The following is a 27,267-nucleotide window of genomic DNA, read 5'->3' as shown; positions in this document are numbered from 1 at the left end:
CCAGCCGCTTCACACTCAGCTGCGAACCAATCCAGAGAGAGTAAAGAATATAGTATACAAGAAAATATACAACATTGTAAAGAATCATTAAAGAGCTAGGATTTTTAAGAGTGCAGCTATTGAATGTTTGTATCTAAAGTTCACTCTCCACATCAAAACCCCATATTCTGAACCTGCTGGTGAAAGAATTTCAAAGCACACACCAGCAAAGCCTTTTAAGATGGCTATGAGGAACCTCATCAGAATTGGCTGATGTTAAGAGTGATGTCCCACAGGGGTCAGTGCTAGGGCTGCTGCTGTTTTTTAATAAATATAAATTATTTAAATAGGAATATAAGTAACAAGCTGGTTAAGTTTGCAGATGATATCAAAATAGGTAGATTATCAGATCATTTGGAATCCATTGAATCATTAAAGAGGAACTTGAACAGTATACAGGCATGGGCAGACTTGTGGCAGAAGAAACTGAATGTCAGTAAATGTAAAGTTTTACACTTTGGAAGTAAAAAACATTATTTTTTTAGGAGGTCTGCCAATCAAAAGTACACCTTATAAGAAAGCTTTAGGAGTCGTAGTGAACTTGACTTGATCAACTTCCCGACAGTGTTCAGAAGCCATTAAGAAGGCTAATAGAATGTCAGGTTATATAGCGCCTTGATGTGTGGAGTACAAGTCACAGGAGGTTCTGCTCAAGCTTTATAACACACTGGTGAGGCCTCATCTGGAGTACTGGGTGAAGTCTTGGTGCCTGCTTTTTGCTGATGACATTGTGTCGTGTAACACCAGAAAAGAGTAAGTGGAGAGGGATTTAGAAAAATGGAGCAGGGGTTGAAAGACAGAGGACTGAAGATAAATAGGAAGAGGATGGAATATCTGGGGATTAATGATGACTAGGATTCAGAAGTTAGCCTGCGGGGAGAGCTACTGAAAAGAATGGATACGTTTAGGATCAGTCATAGCCCATGATGGAACATTAAATGCTGAGATAGCCCATAGATTGCAGTGTGGAAGGAACAATTGGAAGAAGGTATCTGGAGTATTGTATAATGAAAGAATTAAGGTAAGCTTTTTAAGACAGCAGTGATGTATGGAGCTGAGACATGGGCAGTAAAGGGAGCACAGGAGAAGGAGTTAGATGTGGCAGAAATAAGAATGTTGAGATGGATGAGTAGAGATACAAAAAAGGACAGAATAAGAAATGAGACATTCAAAGGAGCAACAAAATTGGAAAAGATATATAAGAAAGTACAAGAAAGTAGATTCAAGTAGTATGGACATGTGATGTGGAGAGACAGTGAATATGTGGGCAAAAGAGTGATGGAAACTGAAGTACAGGGAAAATCAAAGTGAGGGAAGCCAAAACAGAGGAGGATAGATAAAGTAAAAGAAGATCTGTAGGAAAAGGGTCTGACTGGAGAGGAGGTGCAGGACCAAGTAGTATGGAGAAGGTGGATCAAGCACATCAGCCCCACATAGAAGTGGAAAAAGAGGAAGAAGAAAGTAAGAGAAGAGCAAATGTCAGTTTGCAACACATGTGTGGCATTTGTCTCATACAACCAACATGCACAAATGCAACATTAGCAAGCTTGTGTTGATTTGTAAATACTGTTAGAGTCTGGCGATTTAGTTAAATTAGTGAGATTAACATTTGTGTTGACAAAGGTTGTTGATCAGGTCCTCACCAGATAAAACTGGCAGACCCCAGGTCCTTGATAGAGGGACCGAGGTCAGTGGGAAAGTAAAAGATACAGACACAGATGTGCAGTTTGACAAAAGGTGCAATTTATTGTGCAATAAATGGCTAATTGTGTGTAGCAAAAAGTTTAAAAAAATCCAATAGCTTTTAAAATGTACTAAAAATGGACAACAAATATCTCAAGCAACAAAACAAAACAAAAAGAAAATATTGTCAAAATTGTACCCATCCAATTGTTGTTCCATTCGGGTGCTTCACTATCGGCACATTTCCATTACTAACAGACTCCTGGCCTCCAGCAACCCAGAACGTCCTACCCCGTCACTCAGCTGAGCATTTCTTGCCTTCACTGCTACATTCCCGATAGGCTTTTATAAGTTCCTTACCAATCAGCTGACAAAGGACCTGGACACCCATTCCAACAGAGTGTAATTGCACACCGCAGTAAGTACGAGGTCAGTCATGTAATGCCCCAGCATCACGAAATGCACTCAACGTCTCTCACGTTGCACCCATCGCATTAGACTGTGGTTAACATTAGGGCCTCGTTACACTACGGTTAAGATTAGGATTGTGGGAGTGTTATCTGACTCAAATGGAGTTTTCTGACCGACGCTGTCGGCATTACCTGATGTGTCTCGTGCCCCTTTAAACCAGGGAATTAACCGCGCGAGCACGCTCACCTGTTCACCAGATGGCGCTAGTGCTTGCTCACGTACTCTTCCCGACTCCTGCACAAGGATTACAACTGCACCTCCTTAGCTGACAGCAAAAAAAAAAAAAAAAATAAAAGACATAGCCTATGCAGTTTCTAAGTCCTCACTGCAGTTCCCTATCCTGTCGCCTTGAAACCCAAGGCAGCAAGCAAGCGCCTGCGGAAGAAACGAACAAGCGGCCGCCGACACAACTCCCCGAGAGCCCGTCAAGGAGAGACGCTAACATCGACACCCAAAATCCTCCCAAGACATGCCACCCGGCGACCGCCGGCACCGTCCCACATCGCCCACTCCTAACGCCTGCCCCACGTGCACCTGAAAGGATACAGGTATGTGCCGTTTCTCAAAATGTTATTTATTTTACTGAGGAAGGACAGGGCACAGTTAATTATACGCACCAGGGACCTCATGTATAAACGGTGCGTACGTACAGAAATGTTGCGTATTCCCGTTTCCACGCTCAAATCGCGATGTATAAAACCTAAACTTGGCGTAAAGCCACGCACATTTCCACGGTAACTCATACCTTGGCGTACGCAATTTCTCCGCTCGGTTTTGCCGACTGGCGGCACCCAGCGTCAAAGCAGTGCTACTGTTCCTGTGTGCTCATCCTTTCTTTCTTAGCTCCACATTCGTGACGCGGCTTTATAAATACTCTGAAATTAACTGCATATTGTTTATTAGTGTAATGCATCTGATTGTAATTAACCTGTAACAATATAATGGTCCAGGGAATAGCCATAGTATTCCAAATACCATAACTGCTTTAGCGGTGTTACGCTCACTGCATCTTGTTCTTCTTTTTGCTGTTCCCGTTAAGGGTTGCCACTGCGGATCATCTTTTTCCATATTACTCTCACTGCACCACTCGGAGTGTTTATATCACTGTATCTGAGTGTGAATCATAGCAGCAGCTGATCGGAAAGAGAATTATCGGTATACAGTTTCAAGTACACACTACCTCAACCATGGCAAAAAGCGTCAAAGCCTTTCCTGTACGGACCTCGCGTTTTAGAAACAGTTTCATCCCAAGAACTATAAACGCACTCAATCAGTCCATCAAGTGCTCCTTGTAGAACTGTTTGTACTTATAAGTACAATCACCTCACTGTAAACTTACACTACAGTTATAATATTGCACAACCTGCGCTACTTTATAAAGCACGTAAGATGACAATATCATTTTTAAGATGAAATGCAGCAAAATATGTTGCTTATAGTATACAGATAAAACTTTAACTTCATTTAAATAATCTGTATTGCTAATAATTAAACATGTGAGGACACGGTGCCGCAGCGTCTAGCTAGTTCACGGATAGCTCCTGCCTTGCGCTGTATTCTTGCTGGTGCTGACGCGACACTGGAAGGATAGACGGATAGAATAATTAAACATGTACTACGAAGATATTTCAATGTTCCTTAAAAGTTTTGAAGAATCGGCGTTCTAAGCTTACAGATGGCTTAACGTCTATTACAGAGCTGATTGTGTGGCAATTGGGTATTTGGAGAAAGAAAAGTAAGGACAGGAATTGGAGGTTAGTACGTTTGAAAGAGACAGTACTTCTGTAATAAATTATTTCATCGAAGGTCGCACATGGCGCAGCAAGCCTCTTGCGTGAGACATGAACAAGCACTGCGCGCTGTGTTCCCATGTTTAATAACATGCTTTAACTCCTATCATCATGAAAATGATATCACGTATACATCTCAGTATTTTAATTATTCAGAGAGCTGTAATATCTCGAATGTAATGGATTCTGTGTCCTGTCGGAGAAAGAGAAAGAACGGAAGCACGTAGTGATTCATACACATAGAGCACATAGAAGATCAAATACAGAACAAAGCATTTAACGTGCTACTTGAGAAAATAGTAAAATAAATGATTTTAAGATGAAGTTTATGATGTTCTACTTTAATGGCAAAATAAACTACGTGATTAAAGTGGAAATTTCGAGATTAAAGTTGACATTTCGTGCCTATTTTTTTTCTCTGTACCCTAATAAGCTTTCATATGACACTCAGACGGTGGGTTACGACTTGCCTTTTCACAGCGACTTTGATATGTGATTTTTTTTTTATTTCGGGCACTGTGCGACTTTGTGAACTTGAGCCTTCGAGTTTCTCTGCCACTCTGCCACTCGATCAGCTTCCTTTTGTTGATTATACCACTGTTTGCCTCCACTTGGTATTCGCTGAAATTCTTATATTTTCCCCTGTGCTTTTCCCATTGTCTTTTCACAGAAGGCTATTTATATTGATTTGCATATTCAAAGAGGCGTAATTCTGGGAGGAGTTGGGGCGGGACAGAAGGCGCGTGCACGTGCGTTACTTTTCACGCTGATCGGGATTTATGTAGTGGAAGAACGTGAAAGTTTGCGTGCGCACAGATTCCTGCATCTGGATTTTTCTGTGCGTACGCACAATCCCGCTTTTGTGCTTACGCCATGTTATAGTGTGAGTTCTACGCACGGCGTTATACATGAGGCCCCAGGACACCTCTGGGTGGAACTATGAGACGCAAAGAGGGCCCAGTGGCGGATGTTTGCCGAATGTCAGACCAATCACATGCGTTACCTGGTAGGTAATCACCCATACAATCAGGTCGGGACTCATACTACGAATGCAATGAATGCAATTACTCCGATCTTCAGGCTGTCAAGTAAACGAACTACTGTACATGCCGTGGCGCATCGTAAAGAGACTTCGTCTCTGACGCTGATGTCCGAGGTTCGGTACCTGCGAGGGGCGCAGTAGAGAGGATATCGCGTATTAGTCGAGGTATAGCTGTGATTTTTGAGAGACGATCTACCAGACAATATCTCAGAGATCTTGGTTTGAATCCCGCTCATGGCACATTGCTGAATATATCTCTAATATATATATATTTTAAAACTTTCTCTTCGACGAACGGTGCTTTGAATTCTACTTTGCAGATGTAGTTGTTTATTTTTCTTTTTTGATTAAACAAAAACTGTTTAATAAATGATTGATTTGTTAAGGAACACATGGACAACAAGCATATTTAAAAGCACAATTAAACCAACTGCCTGCAAATTCTATTGAATCATAATTATAACAAATAATAACGCATTTCACTTACTTATATAGTACCTTTACCATAGTCTCAGACGGCCGCACAGATAATCAAGAGGGGTACAATAAAAATGAAAGCACAATAAGAATGAATAAATAATAGTGCACAGCCTTGTGTTTGTATGTATTTATAAAAATTGAAATAAGTAAAAATAAATATTTGGAAATATTGCAAAGGGAAATGTTTATATACTTATAGTAAACAGCACACACACCATTTAGTTAATTATATACATATACAATATCTTCTTCTTCTTCATTCGGCTGCTCCCGTTAGGGGTTGGCACAGCAGATCATCTTTATATATACAGTATATATATATATATATATATATATATATATATATATATATATATATACAGTATGCTGTTCTACAGCACGATTAGAATCGTCTGAGTATTAAAGGTGTAGGTCTATTTTATAAGCATATTTTATAACATCAATGTTAATATACAGTATAACTATAATTATTATTATTCTGTATTAGCATTGATATGAACGATTTGTGAAATTAGTGTTAAGTATAAAAAATGCAACTATGATTATACAATTCAATGTTTATTATATTTATACATTATTATATCGTCTTTACACATTTTGTACACATATTTAATAAATTTAATAAACTGCACCAAGAATAGTTAAAAAATTATTCAAAAAATGTGTGCGTGAATGTAAATATATCTGCACAAACCGACACTCGTGAGTAACATTTGTAGAAAGTTCAAAATGAAACGCAAATCGCAAAGCGTCTGTGTGCCGGCTCGAACAAGCTTTTGCAGAATACATTAACTGACAAGAGGCAGGCCCGTCCTTTCTGAGTTTTGGTAGCCAACACAAGCTGTGATTCGCCAATTCTTGGTAGCTGACCAGCCGTCATTGGCCAATTCTTGGTAGCCGAAACGGGTTCTAAATGGTCAATTCTTGGCAGCCGATACGGGCTGCAATTGGCCCAAGCTTTCAATTCTTGGTAGAATCTTGGTAGCAGAAAGCGATCTGATTGGTTTTTGCTACCAAGAATTACCTCGAATCATGGCTGCTCGGGGGTAGAGTGTGTACACCTGTACGCTGATGAGCACAAATAAGGGCGAAACACGTGTCGCATACTCTTTGCATTATTTGACAGTAAACTATGCAACATATATATATAATCACAAAAGTGAGTACACCCCTCACATTTTTTAAAATATTTTATTATATCTTTTCATGGGACAACACTGATGATATGACACTTTGACACCATGTAAAGTAGTTAGTGTACAGCTTGTATAACAGTGTGAATTTGTTGTACCCTCAAAATGACTCCACACACAGCCATTAATGTCTAAACCGCTGGCAACAAAAGTGAGTACACCCCTAAGTGAAAAATGTCCAAATTGTGCCCAATTAGCCATTTTCCCTCCCCGGTGTCATGTGACTCATTAGTGTTACAAGGTCTCAGGTGTGAATGGGGAGCAGGTGTATTAAATTTGGTGTTATTGCTCTCATACTGGTCACTGGAAGTTCAACATGGCACCTCATGGTAAAGAACTTTCTGAGGATCTGAAAAAAAGAATTGTTGCTCTACATAAAGATGGCCTAGGCTATAAGAAGATTGCCAACACCCTGAAACTGAGCTGCAGCATGGTGGCCAAGACCATACAGTGGTTTAACAGGACAGGTTCCACTCGGAACAGGCCTCGCCATGGTCGACCAAGGAAGCTGAGTGCACATGCTCAGCGTCATATCCAGAGGTTGTCTTTTGAAAATAGACGTATGAGTGCTGCCAGCATTGCTGCAGAGGTTGAAGGGGTGGGGGGTCAGCCTGTCAGTGCTCAGACCATACGCCGCACACTGCATCAAATTGGTCTGCATGGCTGTCGTCCCAGAAGGAAGCCTCTTCTAAAGATGATACACAAGAAAGCCCACAAACAGTTTGCTGAAGACAAGTAGACTAAGGACATGGATTACTGGAACCATGTCCTGTGGTCTGAGGAGAATCAAGATAAACTTATTTGGTTCAGATGGTGTCAAGCGTGTGTGGTGGCAACCAGGTGAGGAGTACAAAGACAAGTGTGTCTTGCCTACAGTCAAGCATGGTGGTGGGAGTGTCATGGTTTGGGGCTGCATGAGTACTGCCGGTACTGGGGAATGAATGCCAACATGTACTGTGACAAGCAGAGCATGATCCCCTCCCTGGGCCACAGGGCAGTATTCCAACATGATAACGACCCCAAACACACCTCCAAGATGACTACTGCCTTGCTAAAGAAACTGAGGGTAAAGGTGCTGGACTGGCCAAGCATGTCTCCAGACCTAAACCCTATTGAGCATCTATGGGACATCCTCAAATGGAAGGTGGAGGAGCGCAAGGTCTCTAACATCCACCAGCTCCGTGATGTCATCATGGAAGAGTGGAAGAGGATTCCAGTGGCAACCTGTGTAGCTCTAGTGAACTCCATGCCCAAGAGAGTTTAGGCAGTGCTGGAAAATAATGGTGGCCACACAAAATAGATACTTTGGGCACAATTTGGACATTTTTCACTTAGGGGTGTACTTTTGTTGCCAGCGGTTTAGACATTAATGGCTGTGTGTGGAGTTATTTTGAGGGGACAGCAAATTTACACTGTTATACAAGCTGTACACGGACTACTTTACATTGTATCAAAGTGTCATATCTTCAGTGTTGTCCCATGAAAAGATATAATAAAGTTTTACAAAAATGTGAGGGGTGTACTCACTTTTTGTGAGATACTATATATATATATATATATATATATACTGTATATATATATATATATATATAATGTGTGTGTGTGTGTATAGTACTGTGTGTGTATATATATATATATATATATATATATATATATATATATATATATATATACAGTACTGTGCAAAAGTTTTAGGCAGGTGTGAAAAAATGCTGTAAACAAAGAATGCTTTCAAAAATGGAAGTGTTAATCATTTATTTTCATCAATCAACAAAATGCAGTGAATGAACAAAAGAGAATTCCAAATCAAATCAATATTTGGTGTGACCACCTTTTGCCTTCAAAACAGCATCAATTCTTCTAGGTACACTTGCACACAGTTTTTGAAGGAACTCGGCTGGTAGGTTGTTCCAAACATCTTGAAGAACTAACCACAGATCTTCTGTGGATGTAGGCTTCCTCACATCCTTCTGTCTCATCATGTAATCCCAGACACACTCAATGATGTTGAGATCAGGGCTCTGTGGGGGCCATACCATCACTTCCAGGACTTCTTGTTCTTCTTTACGCTGAAGATAGTTCTTAATGACTTTGGCTGTATGTTTGGGGTCGTTGTCCTGCTGCAGAATAAATTTGGGGCCAATCATACGCCTCCCTGATGGTATCGCATGATGGATAAATATCTGCCTGTATTTCTCAGCATTGAGAACACCATTAATCCTGACCAAATCTCCAACTTCATTTGCAGAAATGCAGCCCCAAACGTTAAAGGAACCTCCACCATGCTTCACTGTTGCCTGCAGACACTCATTATTGTACCGCTCTCCAGCCCTTCGACGAACAAACTGCCTTCTGCTACAGCCAAATATTTCAAATTTTGACTTATCATCCAGAGCACCTGCTGCCATTTTTCTGCACCCCAGTTCCTATGTTTTCGTGCATACTTGAGTCGCTTGGCCTTGTTTCCACGTCGGAGGTATGGCTTTTTGGCCAATGAAGACCACTTTTGGCCAGACTTCTTCGGACAGTAGATGGGTGTACCTGGGTCCCACTGATTTATGCCAGTTCTGAGCTGATGGCACTGCTGGACATCTTCCGATTTCAAAGGGTAATAAGCTTGATGTGTCTTTCATCTGCTGCACTAAGTTTCCTTGGCCGACCACTGCATCTACGATCCTCAACGTTGCCCGTTTCTTTGTGCTTCTTCAAAAGAGCTTGAACAGCACATCTTGAAACCCCAGTCTGCTTTGAAATCTTTGTCTGGGAGAGACCTTGCTGATGCAGTAGAACTACCTTGTGTCTTGTTGCTGTGCTCAATCTTGCCATGACATGAAACTGTCTTCCACAACCTCACCTTGGCAGCAGAGTTTGGCTGTTCCTCACCCAGTTTTAAGCCTCCTACACAGCTGTTTCTGTTTCAGTTAATGACTGTGTTTCAACCTACGTGTGACATTGATGATCATTAGCACCTGTCTGGTAGAATTGGTTGATCAGACACCTGACTATAATCCTACAAAATCCCTGACTTTGTGCAAGTGTACCATAATATTAATAATAATAATATTCCCATTGGGATTAATAAAGTATCTATCTATCTATCTATCTATCTATCTATCTATCTATCTATCTATCTATCTATCTATCTATCTATAAGAATTGAGGCTGGTTTGAAGGCAAAAGGTAGTAACACCAAATATTGATTTGATTTAGATTTTTCTTTTGTTCGCTCACTTTGCATTTTGTAAATTGATAACAATAAACAATCATTATTTATATTTCTGAAAGCATTCTTTGTTTACAGCATTTTTTCACACCTGCCTAAAACGTTTGCACAGTACTGCATATATATATATATATATATATATATATATATATATATAATATGTATATATATATATATATATATATATATATATATATATATGTATGTGTGTGTGTATATACATGTATATCCATTGTGATTCAGCACAAGCTCAGCTTGGACGTTACTTAGACGAGTGGCAGAACTGGCAGGTATCAACTCCACTGGAGATCCAGGTAAAACTAATCTGATCATCACCACTGAGTTTCTGAAATGGAAGAAAGGGCACGTCTCTTCTGTTTGTCACTCTGTGGTTATGAGTTTCCATTTTGAACAAACATCATGCTTAAGAAAAAATTACCTCTTCCTGTTGCATGTCTGTGCAAGCAAATCTTCTCAGCCAGCTTTGTTACAAGTACCCCTTCTGATTAGGTGCCACGGGGAGCTGCGTTATTCTTTAAACTCATAAATCCACAAGAGGCTGCTGAATTGTTGTAAGCATTCTAGGTAAGTGGTGGGGCAAAGTTTGTTTTTCAATATTTATTTAATGAAGAGATGATTATTCAACTGCGGTGGGTTGGCACCCTGCCCAGGATTGTTTCCTGCCTTGTGCCCTGTGTTGGCTGGGATTGGCTCCAGCAGACCCCCGTGACCCTGTGTTCGGATTCAGCGGGTTGGAAAATGGATGGATGGATGGATGATTATTCAATCATAAGACCCCAACAGCTGTTTCCTTTCTGTCTCTCATTGCAAGCCCGGCTATGTCAATAAACTGTAATGTTAGGTTCTTGTCTTCTCTGTGGCCTGTGCTCCTGTCAAATGCTCTGCTCACTCTGTGTTTTTGTAACTCGCTTAAGCTCGTAGGGTGCATTTCTCTATGGAGACACCTCTACTGGGTATACATCATGATTATGTTTGATTGTCTTTAATTTTATATTATCTTTTGAATTGTTTTTATAAAGTGGATGTGATCATTTGTTGTAGAGTCCAGAGGCAAAATGGACGATCAGTTGGCCTGGGGAAGGTGGAATCTTTTAGACCACAGTTTCATTTCTCACTTTTTCTTCATCAATTGCTGCTATCTTAATACACTTCCAAAACTCGAGTTCTTAAGGTGTTAGCGAGTACATATATAAACCTTTGACGTATATGTTTAGGAAGTCACTGCACCCTGGGGAAATTCTGAAGAACTGGAAAATGGTAAATATTAACCAATTATATAATAAACGGTGACCGGGCAGATTCAAGTGACTATGGGCCAGTAAGTTAACATACATCACAGGAAAATTAATGGAAGGAATTATTAAGGATAAGATTGAGCAGCACATGGCAAGAACAGGAGTTTTTTTGAACAACCAGCATGGGTTCAGAAGAAGGTCATGTTTTATTAACATGCAGGAATTCTATGAGGAGGCAACAAAAGGATATGATCAAAGTGGAGCTTATGATATTATTTATCTGAACTTTTAGAAAGCATTTGATAAGATGCCACATGAGAGGTTGGCGATCAAACTTAAAGAAGTGGGAGTTCAGGGTGATGTTTTTAGGTGGGTGCAGAATTGGCTCAGACACAGGAAGCAGAGGGTGATGGTGTGAGGAACCTCATCAGAACTGGCTGATGTTAAGAGTGGTGTCCAGCAGGAGTCAGTGCTAGGGCCTCTGCTATTTTTAATATATATAAATGATTTAGATAGGAATATAAGTAGCAAGCTGATTAAGTTTGCAGATGATGCCAAGATAGGTAGATTGGCAGATAATCTCGATTCCATTGAATCATCACAGAAGGGACTTGGATAGCATACAAAAAATGTAAAAATCTTAGGTTTGAATACAGAATGGCAGGGCTGAAAATCGAGAGTACACCATATGTGAAGGATTTAGGAGTCATAGTGAACTCTAAGCTATCAACTTCCCAATGGTGTTCAGAAGCCTTTAATGAAGGCTAACAGAATGTCAGGTTATATAGCGCCCTGATATGTGGAGTGCAAGTCACAGGAGGTTCTCCTCAAGTTTTATAACACACTGGTGAGTCCTCATCTTGAGTACTGGGTGCAGTTTTGGTCTACAGGCTACAAAAAGGACATAGCAGTGCTAGAAAAGGTCCAGAGAAGAGCGACTAGGCTGATTCTAGGGCTACAGGGGATGAATTATGAGGAAAGATTAAAAGAGCTGAGGCTTTTCAGTTTAAGCAAAAGAAGATTAAGAGGTGACATTATTGAAGTGTTTAAAATTATGAAGGGAATTAGTCCAGTGGATTGAGACTGTTATTTTAAAATGAGTTCATCAAGAACACAGGGACACAGTTAGAAATTTGTTAAGGGTAAATTTTGTACAAACATTAGGGAGTTTTTCTTTACACAGAGAACCACAGACACTTGGAATAAGCTACCAAATAGTATGGTAGACAGTAAGACTTTAGGGACTTTCAAAACTCGACTTGATGTTATGTTAGAAGAATTAAGTGGATAGGACTGGCGAGCTTTGTTGGGCTGAATGGCTTGTTCTCGTCTAGATTGTTTAACAATATTTAGGCATATTAATCTATTGATGTACCTAATTTAGTTAAAAACACTTAATTTATTGGTATGTTTCTTTATAATGAATGCATTTTTTGTGTTAAGCATTGGGATTTCCATTTTATTGTATTTATTGATATGTTTTATTTTATGTTGTTTTATTAATACTGGTGCTGATTGGGCTTGTCAATGAAAGCACACACTTTAAAAATAAAGTAAAAGTTAATGAGTTCTAAAATAATAAAAAGGTGACAAGAAGCAATTTCGAATTGGTGCAAAACATTTGAAGTTGACTTATAGAAAAAACCCAGTTGACATTAAATGTTTCAATTTTTAAAAAATTCAAATGATCCATAGCTTAATACTTTTAAAATTTTCAGTGAAATAATCAATAGTCAAAGAATTAGACTTATGATTTTATTTGGCAGCTTAGCCTTGCCAGTCCTATGATTGTGCCCACTGAGAAGGGCACAGCGTAACAATATGTTCTGTTGAATTTGTTTGATTTGTGTTCAACTCTTTAATAATAATAATAATAATACATTTTATTTATATAGCGCCTTTCCCATGCTCAAAGCACTTACAGTATAAATAAAGAACGGCAGAATATACAGTATATAGCATTGTACAAACCAGATAAATAAACAAAGAAGATTAAGACAGTAAATTCTGAAAAAAAAAACAGACAACATAATTGATGGCATAGCACACACACACAGGTTACATGAGCATCTTGACAGAGAAGTAAACTGAGAGAAGGGTAATAAAGTCAAGTAGAGCTAAAAGCCTTCCTGAACAGATGAGTTTTGAGTTGTTTTTTAAAAGAATTCATGGAGTCAGCTGACCTGATTAGTTTCGGTAGGTCATTCCAGAGTCTGGGCGCTATACAGCTGAAGGCCCTGTTACCCATGGAGTGTAGATTAGTGAGGGGCACAACAAGATTGCCAGAATCAGAGGACCTTAGTGGGCGGGCAGGCATATAGTGATGGAGAAGGTCACTGATGTAGTTTGGCGCGAGGTTATTTAAGGCTTTGTAGGTTATTAGTAGGATTTTATATTCGATTCTGTAGGACACAGGGAGCCAGTGGAGACGGAGCAGGATGGGTGTGATGTGCTCGCTGCTGCCGGTTCAAGTAAGAACTTTTTCAGCTGAGTTTTGAATAAGCTGGAGCTGTGATATAAGATTAGAAGGGGCACCTGCCAGTAGGGAATTACAATAATCGATGCGGGATGTGATAAAAGCATGGACAAGTTTCTCAGCATTAGAGAAGGAGAGGAAGGAGCGAACACGGCATATGTTACGGAGGTGAAATTAAGAAAGTTTCTTAATGTGATTTATGTGGGCGGAATAAGAGAGGGAGGCATCAAAAATGACACCAAGATTTTTTACAGTAGAGGCAGGTCTGATGAGATCACTGCCAAGATAGACTGGGAAGAAGCTCATTTTATTAAGTTGCATTTTAGTCCCAATTTGCAGGAGTTCAGTTTTATTGCAATTTAATTTTAAAGAGCTCTGCTCCATCCAGGTTTTAATTTCACTAAGGCAGGTTGTGAGCTGAGAAAGCTCTGATGAAGTTCCACTTTTAACATTGAAATAGAGTTGAGTATCATCTGCATAAAAATGATAACCCAGTCCATAGCTACGGATAATATGGCCAAGGGGAAGCATGTAAATACAGAAAAGTAGAGGGCCGAGGACAGAGCCTTGAGGGACTCCTTGTGTGACTGGCGCTGAGCTGGATCTGCTGTTGCCAAGACTAACAAATTCTTGCCTATCAGTCAGATAGGACTTGAACCACTGGAGGGCAGTGCCAGAGATACCCAGCATGTTCTCCATTCTGGACAGTAGGATGTCATGTCTGAACCTGAGTGTCAAATGCTGCACTGAGGTCTAACAGAATTAATATGCTGGTTTGTCCAGAGTCTGCTGCCATAAGCAAATCATTGGTTACCCGTAGCAGAGCAGTTTCACAGCTGTGCCGCGCCCTGAAACCAGACTGAAAGGGTTTCATCAAATTATTAGAGGTTAGGTAATTGGTGAGTTGGGAAGCTACAACACGCTCAAGAACTTTTGACAGGAAAGGTAAGTGGGAAATAGACTGGAAATTGTTAAGACTGTCAGCATCAAGACCAGACTTTTGTAACATTGGGGTTACAGAAGCAATTTTAAAAGTAAGCGGCACAGAGCCAGTGTCAAGGGATGAGTTTATTATTGTTGTAACAGTCGGGATTATGGCATGAAGGCATGATTTAAGTAGTGTGGTGGGGATGGGGTCCAGTACACAAGTAGTCGGCCTCATCTTACAAAGCAGGTTATTAACAGATGCAGATGTGACTGGTGAGAACTTAGAGAAGGAGCTGGATGGAGTGGGAAAACAGGGAGAGATATAAACAGATGATGTATTTATGTTAGTTGAATTATTTAGATCATTAATTTTGTTACGGAAAAAGTGGAGGAATTCCTCACAGACTTCAGTAGAAGAGGTAGTTGGGCCAGATGCGGGTTCGAGTAGTTTATTAACTACAGAGAACAGAACCCTTGGGTTATCGTGGCCACTTTCTATTATTCTGCCGTAATGGGTGTTCTTGGCAGAAGTTAGTGCTTATCTGTAAGCTCTTTGGTGGTCAGAGAAAGCCTGGATGTGCACGGTGAGGCCAGTCTTACGTGACATTCTCTCAAGGCGTCGGCCAGCTGCTTTCATAGCTCGCAATTCTGAGTTATACCAAGGAGCTGAGCGTTTAAAGGAAACCTCCTTATGTTTTAAAGGAGCTGTTTTATCTAATGCTGAATGAAGGCCTGAGTTATAGTGGTCAACAAGACTATCTAGTGTTGGTGGAATAGGTGAAGACAGTAAAAGATCAGAAATGGATCCAGAAAGGATAGAGGGACAGATATTTTTAAGGTTTCTGTAAGAAATTTGTCATTTACAGGTAAGAGGAGGGAAAGGCAGTGAGACAGTGAAAAATACTCTTTGGGGAAAAAAAAAGAAAATGGGAGGATTTGGTTTATTTTTATAACTAGCCGACGCCCGCTGTAGCATACAGCGGTGTAAGAATAGCAACAGAAAACGGTGAGAAAGGAATACTTCTTGAAAGACGCAGTTGTGAATAGGTGTTTTGGTGGAGACAACAGATAAAGAGTCGAAAGATCTAACCCTAGAAAAAGCCATGTACAACTGACCATGGCTGAAGACTGGTTGTTGTAGATTAATGCAAATCTTTGCAAACGTTTGTCCTCGGGACTTGTTGATAGTCATGGAGAAGGCGAGTCTGAGTGGGAATTGTGAGCATTTAAATTTAATATGAGGAGATTGGTGTTGGAAGGAAGGAGAGATATTCTGGGAATGAAGATTGTTTCAGAATTTTGCATAGCGATCAGTTTGCACTCAATAATATGTGTATGTATTCAGGTAGCGATGAGTCTTGTTCCGTTGCAAAGACCTTTTGATGGCATAATATTTCGGAGGAGCATAACTACGGCTCCCACCTTTAGATGAAGGATATGGGGAGGCATGCCAGTTGGTGTAAGGGTGTGTAAAAACTCCTGTGGGTACGTTAGTTGATCATTAGGATCGTCACTGACCACTGTATCTACACTCTTGAAGGTCACTTTTTCACCCTGTATAAGATCAAGAACTTTGTTGTTAATATGTAGGGAATTGTCGTTTGTGATGCTCAGTATTGCTCTTGCAGCAAGTTCTTGGGGAATCACAGTCGAGAAATTAATATCACTGTAAAGTTGAGCAACTGGGTCTTGTTGTTGTGGTAGTTCTGCCGTGTCTCCAGTTTTGCCTTCCCCAACTTGAAGAAGCCATTGAACAAATTCAGTTTCACTTTTGAGAGCTCTCATATTTTTTGTGAGTTTTAGGACCTTCATTTTGTTCCACAGCCTGTGCTTATTGATGCAAGAGGCAACAGTGAGGGCTTGAGAACTGCAGAAGATAGCAGGCAGTATTTGGCAGAAATCTCCACCGAGAAGAATGGTTTTATTACCGAAAGGTGCATTTTGCTGAGTGAGATCTCGCAGTAGTCTGTCAACAGCTTGAAATGCATAACAATGTGTCATTGGTGCTTCATGTATATTATTGGCATCGTTGGTATTTGGCTTCACGTTGCAGGTTGATGTTGGTGTGATTTGAAGAGGTATGTTGAACACGGAATGTACAGTACGACCGCCAGATAGCAAAGTTGCTGCAATTCCAGTTGAAGCAACCGCTATTGCTACGTCTCTTCTACCCCTCACAGAATAAATGAGGGTTTTGTATACAAAGGTCTTGCCTGTTCCTACGGGGCCATCGAGAAAGAAACATTTCTTGGAATGAACAGGTGGATTGTATATTGCCTGCAGTACTGTTTGTACGACTGTTCGCTGATCGTCGTTGAGTTGTTGTGTGTAATCTGATGCTACTTTTTTGTTCGTGGAGAATGTCAACACAGGTTGGAGTATAAGGTGGGATGAATTTGGTGACTGGGAGATGAAATTGTTGAAGAGTCATACCATAGCACTTGAGTATTTCATTAATTTCCGAGAGAGTGTACATCGGGGCAGTGTCAGTGGAATATTTAGTAAAAAGGTCTTCGCAAATTGCCAGTTTATGTGTTTGCCATAGGTCTGGGATGTTGACAGGTTCCCCAAAGGCACAAATGATAGCCAAGAGTTGTCTCATATGTACGGGCATCTTAGTTTGTGTAGCTTCATAAAGAGTGTCGTGCCAAATCTTGTCGTAGTTAAGGAGACCTAACTCTTGACATGCTGCTTTAAATGAGCTGCATATGTTTCCATTTATGGTTCTAAGCTCCTGGAAAGTAGTAGCTCCTGGAGACCGAGTTAAGAGGGTGCATAAGTAGTAGTGTTCAGAGTCTTGAATAGAGACAATTGGCATTCTACCTATGGCATTACTTTTTCAGAGTCGTCGCTTCCACATGCTAGCCTTGGAATCGAAAGTATAATAGTGTGGAATGTCTGTATAGTGGAGTGATTTCGCATGAGTATCCATCTTATTCAGGTCAAACCATGCTGTTACCATGGTTTTTCTTGTTGCTTCTCGATTTAAGGTTTCTTCTTCGAGACCTTCACGAAACAGGACAGTTTGTTGTTTGTGAAGATGGGCAGGTAATCGTATAATTGTGTGAGATTTGTTTGACATACTGTACTCCTTAAGACGTCACATAGCTTCTGGAGCACTAACATATCTTCCGTCCAAGAAAGTCGTGATTTCATCATGAACCAAGTCATCGTTAGCATGTTCTTGCTGTAAGGTAATGGAAGCTGCTTCATAACCTTTGTGAACATATTTGTAGAGATATTTGATGGACTTTATAGATGAGCAAACTTCAACATTAATATGTGCTTTGAACTTTTTACTCAACCAAGGGTTGTACGGAACTATCCATCAATTATCAATTATAAACTTGCCTATTTGTTCAGTTGGCCCTTCTCTTCTGCAGTAGATTGGGTACCTGTTAATGTTTTCTTGCGTGTGTTCCTTGTAATCTTTCGGGAATCGCTTGGTGCAAGTACCATCCTTCATGCACAATGCTGTTGGGTTACCTGCTGTACCGCATGGTCCATGTACCATGCATTTAGTAACAATTTCAAATAACTTACGATTAGTGTCAAGGTTAGAGAGTTCAGCAGTGACATATTTATCAATGTCATCTTTGGTTCTTATTTTAGAATTATTGTGAAGAGTAAACAGCATGTGGGCAAGAGGAAAGCTGCATTTCTGAAATTCGATTACGTAAATATTATAGATAACAACCCCAAAAAGATGTTGTTGTAGAATGTCCATCCATCCATTTTCCAACCTGCTGAATCCGAACACAGGGGTCTGCTGGAGCCAATCCCAGCCAACACAGGGCACAAGGCAGGAACCAATCCCGGACAGGGTGCCAACCCACCGCAGGACACACACAAACACACCCACACACCAAGCACACACTAGGGCCAATTTAGAATCGCCAATCCACCTAACTTGCATGTCTTTGGACTGTGGGAGGAAACCGGAGTGCCCGGAGGAAACCCACGCAGACATGGGTAGAACATGCAAACTCCACGGAAGGATGACCCGGGAAGCGAACCCAGGTCCCCAGGTCTCCCAACTGCAAGGCAGCAGAGCTATCCACTGCGCCACCGTGCTGCCCTGTTGTAGAATGTCTCTAAGTAATTCCTGCAGCTTAATCCAAAAGACTCGTAGGCCTACTACAATATCAGGTCTGTGCGCCGGTCTTTGGGTATCCGACAGTACAAGTTGGATTTCCAGCCAAGCAGGATTACATGTGAAAGTGATAAATAAATCAGGCTTTCCGAATTTACGTACTATGGCCATGGCATCCTGATAGTTTTGTTGCATGTATCTTGGACTTCATGCAAATGTGGACGGTAATATGATCATTTTTCCTACACATACGTTGTTATTTTCAGCCTTTGTTTGCAGTGCGTCTGATAGTCCTTTGTATTGTTCCACACGCAGATCTTGTTGATGTAATCTGAGATAGTTGAGACGCGCGCCCTCTGTTTTAAAATACACATCTACGACGTACTGTTGGAATAGTTTGCCGCTGGAGTACAAAATACTAAATGTATTCCTCATTGATAATCTGTACGCGTAAAACTGGCATTGAGTAAGCCTGATTCGCTTGACGGTTCTTTTATCGGGAACATGTTGTAAATCTTTGTGCCAGCCAATGTCTCCATATGGGAATAAAAGTGGGCAAACCATAGGATCGCAATTCATATTGAGCGTGGAAATCTGTTTACAGGAGTTGCCTCTGGGATAGATGCAAATATCCCTTTCAGCAAGGGGTTCGCCATCTTCTCCAACGAAAATCGCTGCAACATCGGTGTGACATGTCGGGGCATTGTATCGTCATAAATCCTGCCCAGGGTTTTCCTTGAAAACCATTCGTACAGATGCTGTTGGATTGGACTGAGCGATTTCATGCATGTGTTTGTATGATTTAGCAAAGGGTTTGATTGTTCTGAGCATGGAATTTAGCTGGAGAAGTACATTTTCGCTGCATGCAGAGTTTGCTTTATTTTGTAAGCGTACTTCAGTAGCTTATGCTGTGTCAAAAACATACAACTGTCCATATCCTGGAGAGGCAGAAGTGTTAGCGTATAGTGGAGAGATTTTTGCGATAAATTTGCCCGTGTATTTTAAAACAGTATGTTCCGTGGTCAGGAGGTTGAGCTATCTGTGAACCCATGGAAGCAAACGCTAGAGAAGAGTTGTATTCTCGAAATGTGTTCACGATAATTTTTACCTTCTGATGTTTGCTATATAAGAAGCTGTTGTAAAGACACAGGTGGCTCCCGCAAAGGTGGTAAAGCTACTTTACCGTTGTGGCAGCACCTTGAGTACTTGTTGGATGTATTACACTCAGCAGGCCAGTATAGTGCATGATAGTGTTTGCACTGCTGGTCTGGAATCCCAATGTTGTACTCTTGGACGGGAAGACAGGAATGTGGTGAAGAAGTACCTGTGGTAACGGGAAGAGGATTGTGTGTATGTCTGCTGAGACTGCGTTGGTTTGGAAACGTTGCTTTGCAGATGTCGCATTGCAAGACTTGTGAATGAGTTTTGTTGTGTTTAGTCAGACAATCCTGTGTAGTGAACTTCTAATTGCATTTATGGCACTTATATAGTTGTTGGGCCTTTTCTTGGGTTTAGCAAGTGAGGTTCACGTTTGAAAAGTTTTGTTGCAGGAATCGCTCTGGAAGAATGTGTTACTGGAGAGGGAGTCAGGTAATTTTTCAGCAGAGTGAATTTTTGTGTGTTTGTGAAGATAGTTCTGCGTTGTGAAATGTTTTGTGCAAGCGTGTTAAACAATTTGTCGTTGCAGTGAATTTTCTTGTGTTTGGCAAGGCTGGGTTTTGTTTTGAAAGGTTAACTACAAATGTCGCAGAGGAAGGTTGTACCAGTAGACAAAACTGTAGTGTTTTGTGGAAGAGAAGAATGACTGAGGATGGATGTGTTGGTGTTATCAGACATTATGTGCTGCTGTGGAGACATGATCGGAATCGGTAGGAGGGCATTATAGTGGCCATTGTCCAGTTGTCCTGAATACAAAAGGTAAATGAAGAGAGTATTTCCAGAATTGTAAATGCAAGGCGGGATGTTGGGTCGTGTTTGAAGTAAATGACAATGGTAGTATGGAGGATCTCTGAAAGAGCTTGAATTTCAGCTTCACCACCATAAACTCCAGATGTTGCCATGTATTGATAGTACTCCTGACTTGTGCTAACTCGATTTGCGTTGGAAAGAACAACAGGAAGAACGTCTCCAAATCTGTCCAAATGTGATGCAACGAAATCTACTGCCCTATGTCGTAGTGAGAGTCTATTGCCTTCTTCAACCGCTTGTGTCAAAAAATAACCCACTGATAGGAACAGCCAGTTGCCGGATCGCGGAATAGAGATGATGTTGTACAAATGCATTGGCTTCCAGTAGAATTCAGGATACAGTATAAAATTCTCATACTCACGTATAAAGCACTGCATGGTCAGGCTCCTCAGTACATTGTGGGTCTCCTGCACCATTACACCACTAGTTGAGCCCTGAGATCAGCCAACAAGGCCTTCTTGTTCGAGCAGTTCAATCTGTTGCTCCCAGGCTGTGGAATAGTCTTCCTCCTGCACTGAGATCGGTGCAATCAGTTTAAAGCCCAGCTTAAGAGTGACCTTTTCAGACAAGCTTTGGGTAGTTTTTGTTAGTATATTTTTACTTTGTTTTTTTTTATTATAAGTTCTTTGATCTTTTATTTTATTGTACAGCACTTTGCAATGCCTGTCTCAGAAAAGCGCTTTATAAATAAATTTTACTTATTTACTTACTTACCTTTTGTTTCCACTTTGTGTTGTAACCAGTTTGAAATCCAGTTTCTAAAACAGCTTAACACTGCATTGTTTGCTTTGCTTTTGTCTACTACTATAAAAATTATTTTGTGATTGGTTTTGCAGAGTATTATTTTCAAACTCATGCTGACTGCTTTGTTTTCATAAAAACTGTGTTGTAAGTTATTTTTTTAATGGTTTCCGTGATTTAACTTGGGAGAGTAATGAGGTGAAGTGGTTTCTAAATTTTAGGGGCAATTTGGCATTTCCCTTTTTTTGGGTACTTTTCCCAGATGCAGTGAATGCTGGGATATTTCAAGCATTGTTTTTATGAAGACACAAAACTATAACTGTATGCTTTATATCCATAGAATTTATTTTTAATGGGAAATACTATCCCCATAATTCAAATAATTGCTTTATTGTCTGTTTAATGCAGTCTGGCCTGGTGGAAAAGGAGTAGATAAAGTAATTAACGGGATGCCAGTTGAAAACCCGTAACCCACGACCCCCCCCCCCCCAAAAGTGGGTCATTGAACCTGCCAGGGACATAATCTCATTATACATAAAGTGATAAGTCTGTCTGTCTGGCATCTGTGCCCCTCCTCGGGCATAATGTCATCCATTGTCCACAAACAAAAGCAATAGATAGTAAACAGTAAGTAGTGATGTATGTCTGAGCGTCACGTTGTCCAAAACAGTATTGGAATGTGTGACGAAGAAAGGCAACAAGAAGCACAAATAAAGAGGAATGTAAGGGCTAGAATGTCTGATGAAAAAGAAAAAAGGAAGGTAAGGCATAGCCGTTCAAAAATGCATGCCATGATTGAAACAGACAGAGGTACCAATAAGCCTGTTTTAATAAGCAGGATTTTCACTATACTAGTTGTAAAATATTTGTTCTTCTAAAATAATTTTGGACGCTGTTTGCTGAAGGTAGGAGTATGTTAAGAAAAATGTGTGTTTGAAGTCCTGTTTCACCTGCTTTGGAGTTGTACACTATTACATATGTAGCATCTTTGCTGCAAATGTTTATTCCTGTTGTCTATGCGCCATTGAGCTCTCCTCAGTGAATCTAAACAGTTTAGTGTAACTTAAGTTATCATTAAGTACAGAACTGTCCATATAACACATGACTCAAAAAACCGTTAGTGACCTTCAGAGGATGAATGTTTCTTTAATAAGCCATTTGAAATGTTATTAACCTCCTGGGTGTTAACCTCAGGTGTGACTCGAGCTAAACATTCTGTGTAAATATGTCCCCTGAGTCAGACTTGGGGTGACGTGTTAAACCTGAATAACTCTCAGGACAGTATTCTGGTGTTATCTAGTGGATGCAGTAACAGTATGCTACCAAAAATCAGGAATATTACTTAGATTTTTCTCACTCTATGGTAACTCATCAGTATTCATACATGGGGTGAAGCTTTCAACCAAAACACAATGGTGTGTAAATGACATGCTGTTAAGCCAGTTTTAGAACAAACTGAAACTAAACCATTGGTTTTAATCAAGCAATAGTGATGACAATATGAATTGGTCATTGGACTTTGCCACAGATAGCTAAACTGATGTATATGGAACTGGATGACCGAACTGCCATGATATACCTGGTGAATTCGGTCACTTGAAGGTTCACCATTGTGCACGTAGTGCATGGCAAAAAACAAAAAATGACTGCGATCAAGCAGAAAGATGTTGGCTCTCTAAATACCATTGCAGCAACTGTTGTTTGTGTCAAAGGAAATGTGGAAGTCACTAAGCCTTGCGCTGTGGTAGCCTACAATAGCACAAGTGGTGTGTTGATCACGTGGTTCAGGCACTGATATTCTACTGTGTCATGCAAAAATAATAGAAATACGTTATGGGAAAAGTACGCAAAGAAACTCATGTCTGCTGTTGTGATTGCAACATTGGGCTGTGCCCTGGTGACTGCTTCAAAATGGGTCACACAAAGGGCGTGTATTAAATCTGCATCAGTAAAGCAGTGGACACTAGACATACCCATCCTACTGTATTTATGTTGATGTTTTCATATTTACATGTCTCTCGTTCTCTTACATGCAGTAACATTTTTTTTGGTTATTTTTGAAAAGATGAAATATTTTTGACTCCTTTCTCCCCAGAGGTAATTGTAACTCTAACGAGACTACAAGATAAGTTTTTCAAGTCGAAAGTTATTTCTTCACAATCATGGTATATATTAATTTGCCACATAAAACTGTGTTCTGAAGTAAAGTGTTTTTAATACATTTTAAAATACCCTGTCTGTTGTTGGAGCTTACAATAGGATTAATGGAGAAATAGGTCAATAGCTGAATGAAAAAAACTTAAAACTTATCAAATATGTCCACTATTAATCAGCAATGGTTGTGATTTAAGAAAACATGCCTTCCTTATTTATGAGGCATCAATAACAAAAGGTAATTGGACATAATTATGTCATCACAGATTCTTTGTCCTTTTTGTTTTTTGAAGTTAGAATACATTTCCTGTTTGCTCGTCTGCTCACAGCCCCCATCATCAGTGGAGTTATGACAGCCCTGTCCCACGCACACCACCCCTTTGCTTATTTATCCATCCATTTTCCAACCCGCTATATCCTAACTACAGGGTCACGGGGGTCTGCTGGAGCCAATCCCCGCCCTTTGCTTATTTATGCTGAGTATATCTTACTTTTGCTGCTGCAGTTCTATACTGGTTGTGTTCTGCCATAGCTTGTAACAACAGACAGATGTGCATTTAAATCATACGGGTAATTTTTCCTAAATGGCAGTGATTTCTCGCCTGTTGCATTCTGTGCTGTTATTTTACATAGGCTACAGAGCAATAATAGTGCAATGAGACCGTGTAGTGAAAAGAGCACACACTGTATGAGTTACATTGTACTTTGCACACAACAATAAATCTGAAGTGAACTGATTACGCTGTATTGTATTTGGAATGAAAGCTTTAGATTTTAGAAAACGTCAAGCCACACTTTCTAAAAAGCTGTGAATAAGTAGCCTACTGAATAAGGAATGGCGAAAAAGTAGCTAATTTCATCCTTGTAGATGAGTCTCTCTTGCTGAGGGTTTGATAATAAAAGAATTAAAGACAACATGTTTAAACGAGTAAACTCACTGATACTCACTCATACCATTCAGTCTGTAAATACATGGAGAGAACATGCAAAGCTCATGCAGACCTCGGCACTGTGAGACAGTAATGCCAGCTCATTGCTATACGTTAAAGCATAAGTAGGCCTATTGAATTTACTAAACTTCGACCTGACAGGTAAATTGACATTGATAAACTGACTGTAGCCTGTGTGTGTATTCACTAATCCGTTGATGAATTGACACCCTGTCAAAGGGATCATTCCTGTTGTGCTCCTTCCACACAATCCTATCCTCATGGATGCATATGTGCCCATAGCCAGGGCTTGAAGTGGGCTTAGAGGCACCTCGAACTCTGACACACTCTGATCTTCAAGCAGGACCCCAAGGTTCTTTAGTATCATATACTTACTTCAACATTCTCCAATCTCCTTGTGGGGGGATTAAATATCACATAGAATTAATACCACATCATGAAGATGACTACAATGCCAACAATACAGAGTTTCACCAGTAATTTGGTTTCACTTTTTCCACTCCCAATGATGGCAGTTTAGCTCTTATTGTATGTTACAGGACCGCTCAGAATTCTTTCTCACTGTAGCACACGCATCCATTATCAGTCCAGTGGCAGCAAATATTTGCAAAATAATGAAAGTGGTTGAAATAAACTCCTGTATAATGAAAAACTACAGTTAGGTCTATAAATATTTGGACAGAGACCACTTTTTTCTAATTTTGGTTCTGTACAGTACCACAATGAATTTTAAATGAAACAACTCAGATGCAGTTGAAGTGCAGACTTTCAGCTTTAATTCAGCAGGGTGAACAAAACGGTTGCATAAAAATGTGAGGCAACTAAAGCATTTTTTTAACACAATCCCTTCATTTCAGGGGCTCAAAACTAATTGGACAAATTAAATTACTGGAAATAAAATGTTCATTTCTAATACTTGGTTGAAAACCGTTTGCTGGCAATGACAGCCTGAAGTCTTGAACTCATGGACATCACCAGATGCTGGGTTTCCTCCTTTTTAATACTCTGCCAGGCCTTTACTGCAGCGGCTTTCAGTTACTGTTTGTTTGTGGGCCTTTCTGTCTGAAGTTTAGACTTCAACAAGTGAAATGCATGCTCAATTGGGTTAAGATCAGGTGACTGACTTGGCCATTCAAGAATTTTCCACTTCTTTGCTTTAATAAACTCCTGGGTTGCTTTGGCTGTATGTTTTGGGTCATTGTCCATCTGTATCATGAAATGCCGCCCAATCAATTTGACTGCATTTAGCTGGATTTGAGCAGACAGTATGTCTCTGAACACCTCAGAATTCATTCGGCTGCTTCTGTCCTGTGTCACATCATCAATAAACACTAGTGTCCCAGTGCCACTGGCAGCCATGCACGCTCAAGCCATCACACTGCCTCCACCGTGTTTTACAGATGATGTGGTATGCTTTGGATAATGAGCTGTTCCACACCTTCTCCATACTTTTTTCTTGCCATCATTCGTGTAGAGGTTGATCTTGGTTTCATCTGTCCAAAGAATGTTTTTCCAGAACTGTGCTGGCTTTTTTAGATGTTCTTTAGCAAAGTCCAATCTAGCCTTTCTATTCTTGAGGCTTATGAGTGGCTTGCACCTTGCAGTGCACCCTCTGTATTTACTTTCATGCAGTCTTCTCTTTATGGTAGACTTGGATATCGATACACCTACCCCCTGGAGAGTGTTGTTCACTTGGTTGGCTGTTGTGAAGGGGTTTCTCTTCACCATGGAAATGATTCTGCGATCATCCACCACTGTTGTCTTCCATGGACGTCCAGGGGCCTCATGTATAACGCCGTGCGTAGAACTCACGCTATAACATGGCGTAAGCACAAAAGCGGGATTGTGTGTACGCACAGAAAAATCCAGATGCAGGAATCTGTGCGCACGCAAACTTTCACGTTCTTCCACTACATAAATCCCGATCAGCGTGAAAAGTAACGTACGTGCACACGCCTTCTGTCCTGCCCCAACTCCTCCCAGAATTACGCCTCTTTGAATATGCAAATCAATATAAATAGCCTTCTGTGAAAAGACAATGGGAAAAGCACAGGGGAAAATATAAGAATTTCAGCGAATACCAAGTGGAGGCAAAGGAAAAATGTACTATTTGTTGGTTTAAACAGTGGTATAATCAACAAAAGGAAGTTGATCGAGTGACAGAGTGTCGGAAAAACTCGAAAGATCAAATTCACAAAGTCGCACAGTGCCCGAAATAAAAAAGAAATTACATATCAAAGTCGCCGTGAAAAGGCAAGTCGTAGCCCACCGTCTGAGTGTCATATGAAAGCTTATTAGGGTACAGAGAAAACAAATAGGCACACAGTGGGAAAAAAGCACGAAATGTCAACTTTAATCTCGAAATTTCCACTTTAATCACGTAGTTTATTTTGCCATTAAAGTAGAACATCATAAACTTCATCTTAAAATCGTTTATTTTACTAGTTTCTCAAGTAGCACGTTAAATGTTTTGTTCTGTATTTGATCTTCTATGTGCTCTATGTGTGTGAATCACTACGTGCTTCCGTTCTTTCTCTTTCTCCGACAGGACACAGAATCCATTACATTCGAGATATTACAGCTCTCTGAATAATTAAAATACTGAGATGTATACGTGATATCATTTTCATGATGATAGCAATGAAAGCATGTTATTAAACATGGGAACACGGTGGCGCAGTGATTGTTCATATCTCACGCAAGAGGCTTGCTGCGCCATGTGCGACCTTCGATGAAATAATTTATTACAGAAGTACTGTCTCTTTCAAACGTACTTTTCTT

The 27,267-nt window shown here is 40.3% G+C and overlaps 1 protein-coding gene across 1 annotated transcript in view; it reads left to right on the top strand.

Annotated features, from left to right (window-relative positions):
- Positions 1-10,256: 10,256 nt before the first annotated feature.
- The window catches only part of LOC114664676 (NACHT, LRR and PYD domains-containing protein 12-like), a 38,339-nt gene continuing 21,328 nt past the window's right edge, over positions 10,257-27,267 (top strand). The window contains exon 1 of the mRNA XM_028818919.2: positions 10,257-10,506. The gene's annotated coding sequence lies outside the window, so the exon portion shown is untranslated. The remainder of the gene's footprint in view (positions 10,507-27,267) is intronic.

Source organism: Erpetoichthys calabaricus, chromosome 1, assembly GCF_900747795.2.
Source record: "Erpetoichthys calabaricus chromosome 1, fErpCal1.3, whole genome shotgun sequence".
NCBI lineage: Eukaryota > Metazoa > Chordata > Cladistia > Polypteriformes > Polypteridae > Erpetoichthys > Erpetoichthys calabaricus.
This window is presented reverse-complemented; position numbering and strand designations above follow the sequence as displayed.